We start from the raw sequence: 4,841 nt of genomic DNA, 5'->3' as shown, positions 1-4,841 counted from the left end.
TTTTTTGTGGTTGAAAACTTGATTTTTGTGGTTGATTTTTGTGTTGATTCCATAACCTGTATGACTTATACATATTTATGTTGTTGAGGTTGAGAGAGTGTTGTTTCAGATCTTGCAGCGACGGTGTTTGGAGGTGGTTGCTGCGTGAGCGGCAACGGTGTGAGCGGCGGTGGTTGCTGTGTGAGCGGCGTCGGCGGTGAAGGATGGTGAGGGGGTGGGTAAAGGGGTGGTCGATTTATTTGCAAAGTGGTGCCGATCGCGATGATGATGTGGAAACCCACACATGAGCCTTGTTCTTAAGTTTGAAATCGGAAATTATTGGTTGTGTTTTCATAAACGGAGTTGCTTTTATTTTGGATCTTGGATTGATATGTGTTTTTGATATTGGGTTGAGCCGGCAGTGAATGATGCATTTGTATTCTTTGATTTTGTGGGTTTTGATCTATTTTGGATGGGGCGGGGATGATGCAAAAAAAAAAAACGTAGATTTTGATGACGATGGCGCGGCAATGACGGTGGAGGGTAGCTTTTAAACCTGCAACCCCACTTTTGCAGCCATTTTGATTATCTGGAAATCTGAGCCAAGCCCCGTTTTTTTTCGAGATACATATTGTTTTGATGTTATTGGTTTTTTATATTTTTTCCCCAGTCGATGATGATAACAATCTATCTGAGACTTTGTGATTTCTGGGTGCGTTCATTTTTGCGTAAAAAAGTTTTTGAAAAAAAAAGAGTTAAACCGTAAGCTTTTTAAGGTAAAACATAAACTTTTTAACTTAAAACGTAAAAAGTTTAACGTAAAACGTAAAAAGTTAACATAAAACGTAAAACGTAAAAACATAAAAAGTTTTAAGTAAAACATAAAAAGTAAAAAACGTGAAAAGTTTTACGTAAAACGTAAAAACATAAAAAGTTTTACGTAAAGCGTAAAACGTAAATATTTTAACGTAAAACGAAAAAATTTTAATATAAAAACGTAAAATGTAAAAAGTTTAACGTAAAACGTAAAAAGTTTAACGTAAAACGTAAAAACGTAAAACGTAACAACATAAAACGTAAAAACGTTAACGTAAAAACGTAAACTTTTTAACGTAAAACGTAAAACGTAAAAACGTAAAACGTAAAAACGTTAACGTAAAAACGTAAAAAGTTTAACATAAAACGTAAAACGTAAAAACGTTAAAGTAAAAATGTAAAACGTAAAAAGTTAAACTTAAATTTTTTAACGTAAAAAAGTAAATTTTTTACGTGAAAAAACGACGTGAAAAAACGGCGCGTTAAAAATGGAGCGTAAAAACGCCGTTAAAAAAAACAGCTTGAAAAAAACGACACTAAAAACGGCGTAAAAACGAAGTAAAAAACGGCGTGAAAACGGCGTGAAAACGGCGTAAAAACGACGTAAAAAACGGCGTGAAAAAAGGGCGTAAAAACGACGTTTAAAACGGCATAAAACGACGTAAAAAAAACGGTGGGAAAAAACGGCGTGAAAAAACGACGCCTGAAAAAGCCGGGCGTAAAAAACGGCGTGAAAAAACGACGCGTTAAAAATGGAGCTTAAAAACAGGGCGCAAAACGGCGCGTTAAAAACGTTTTTTTAAACAAGTCTTGAAAAAAATTATCAAAAAAACTTATTTCAAAAAAATGTTTACTTTTGTCCTCTAAAATCATTAAAAAAACAATATATAAATAACTTTTGTTTTTTTGTTTTTTTTTTTAACCAACATATGTAGCTATCTTTATTTACATAACCTACACGTATATAGATAGGTAGTGGTATGTTTAAATGAGAAGAAATAACCTACACGTATATAGATAGGTAGTGGTAAGTTTAAATGAGAAGAAAATTTTTTGTAAGAAGATAAAAGAAGAAATTCAACCAATAAAAATGTTTTATTTACTTCATTTAATATAAGTATTTAATGTTACTATAATGGTACATTGGTAAATCTACATAGATCATTAATTTGTAGTCTTTATTTTTAATAGCTAACTACATTAAATTTTTTGTAACTTATCTTCAAAATATATTTTTTTTCAAAAAAATAAAATAAAATAATTTAAAGTGTAGGATAAATTACGAAGTGTATAATATAAATTACGAGTTGTGTAGCATAAATTTCAACGTGTAGGATAACTTTTGATGTGTGTAGACAAAAAAAAGTTAGTGTGAAAGATGATAGTCTTTATGACAAATTAATTAGTCAAAGATGATAATAAATGAAATAAGTGAAAAAAAACTATTTAATGTTTTACAAAATTACCCTTCATTATTTTTCTTTTCAATTAAATTTTCTTCTCAAATGAACTTTCCCCTAGATAGGTAAAGGCTTAAAAACGGAAAATAAAACATATGAACACATTAATTTAATATTTTATTTTTATAACACAGCCATTTGTTTACAAGAAAAAAACATTTTCAAATATATAAATTTAACTTTGTTTCTTTTTTATTCTCAAAATAGTTTAGTTTTTGTAATGATCTCTACTTTGTGATCTTATTGTACCTAACTAATCATGTATTGTGACTTATTTCTCTCTATCTCTATAATTTAGTTTTTGTAATGATCTCTATTTTGTGTTCTTATTGTACCTAACTAATCATGTATTGTGAGTTATTTCCCTCTAAATTGTATTTCCCATTCTAAGCAAAGGCTGCGGCGCCACTCATAACAATTAATTTATAAATAAATGTGGTATTAATTAATAAATACAATCTCCCACTCCACCACCTAATTTTTAGTACTACGGATTACACGTCTCCGATTATTTTACTTGACAGCTACATGCATGAAATTGTCGTCTTCAGCCCATTACAAAAGCAACAAGTGATGGAGATAGAGCGCATTACCAATATTTTTTTTCTTTTTTGCGACAGTTAACAAGTATTCGTGACAGATGGCCTTTGCTTCAATCTCTTGATATGATGGTGGAAGGACGTAACCAACTCAATAAAGGAGAGGCTTTTCAACCAATTGATTCAAACACATAATATGGTGGAAGACGTAATGTATTTCATTCAATTATTAGTTTGTGTACGGTTTAGTTGTTTGATTTTTGATTAAAATAATGTAGCCTAGTGTGGGTTTTTTTTTAATTAAAACTTTAGAAAAAAATGTCCTTTTAAATTAAAACAACATCAGTACTAAACTCAGATTAATAAACGGAGAATTTACGCTTTTATTGTAAAAGCTGTTGAGACAAATAATGATGTATTTAAAGTATATTTGAATTAAAAGAAAAACAATAGAAGTATATTCACAACCAAATAGTTAATGAAGGCTTATAGTTTTTTTCTTGCATTAACAACCATTTTAAAATGAGAATTTGGCCTGTAATAATTTTACCTAGACTTATTGGCCATTAATAATAACACCTCAGAATATTCTCCCCACAAGTCCCACATTTCACCTATTTTTCCTATAATGGTCCCCCGTTAAAAAAACTTAACGGGGTTAAGCTTTTTTCCAAATTAAAAACAATTTTTTAGGGCTTTTGATTAGAACGACGATACGAGTCCATTGATGTAAAACTTGCCTCGAAATGGTGCTCCAAACGATGAAAATGACACTTCAATTCGGGTGTTTAATTTCCAATTAACCAAAATCAAGTCACTTGGAGCACCATTTCAAAGTAAGTTTTACATCAATGGACTCATATCATCGTTCTAATCAAAAGCCCTAAAAATTCTGTTTGTAATTTGGAAAAAAGCTTAACTCCATTAAGTTTTTTTAACGGGAGACTATTGTAGGAAAAATAGGTGAAAGATGGGACTGGTAGAGGAAATATTCTGAGGTGTGATTATTAATGGCCAATAAAGTTTAGATGGGATTATTACAGGCCAATTCCCCTTTTAAAATTCATATTATTACACTCTTTTGTCATAACTTCAAATTGTTACCATTTTGTTGATAATTTTTTTAAATTGAACGATTGAGGTCACTTCGTACCTCCTCATGCAAATTGCATTTTCTATGCAATATTTATGTATACACACCACACCACACAACACCATCCTAGCAAACAATAATCTTGTAAAACACTTTTATCGTTTGAACTTAAAAAAATATTATAACCGTTGGTTTTTTTTAATAATTTTAGGATTATATTAATCCCGTTCATTATTAACCATCAACCTTCCTTTACTTTTTTAAGCATTCTACGGTTGTGGCCTTTGCATCTAAACACGAAAGGCTAGACTAACTTTCTTGTCAAATCTTTATGGAAAAGTGGTTATGACCATAATTATGTAAGCTGTAGGTACTAAAAGTGCAACTAGTTAAAATACTGATCTTGAGAATATTTCAAATTGTGTAAAGAAAGTATATTATTTAGTAAAGTATAATTCCAATATAACTTTTAGAGTGAATTTCAAATTTTTCCATTTATTTTTATACTAAATTTCAGGCGGTGTCCTTTATCTTTCAAATTGACGAGTCTTGTATTTAATGTTTTAAAATCTTGCACGTTATGTCCTTTATCCCTAACCCAGTTAGATTTTTCTGTTAAATCTAGTCATTTGACTTGCACATGAGAGTATTATTGTCATTTCACTTTTCAGGGACTAATTATGTAAATAAATTAAATACCCAATCTCCCTCTCTCCCATTTATTCAATCGTATTTTCAAATCTGGGAAAATGTCAGATCAATGGAGGAATAGTGTAGTAGTACCTGTGTATAAGAACAAAGGGGACGCCCAATGTTGTGGGAATTAAAGAGGGATTAAGTTGCTAGGACACACTATGAAATGATGGGAGAGAATAATTGAGACGAGAATCCGAAGAGAAACTCAAGTCACGGTAAACCAATTTGGTTTTATGCCAGGGCGATCGACTACGGAAG

Source organism: Helianthus annuus, chromosome 8 (assembly GCF_002127325.2).
Source record: "Helianthus annuus cultivar XRQ/B chromosome 8, HanXRQr2.0-SUNRISE, whole genome shotgun sequence".
In the NCBI taxonomy this organism is placed as follows: domain Eukaryota; kingdom Viridiplantae; phylum Streptophyta; class Magnoliopsida; order Asterales; family Asteraceae; genus Helianthus; species Helianthus annuus.
Note: the sequence above shows the minus strand (reverse complement) of the source record.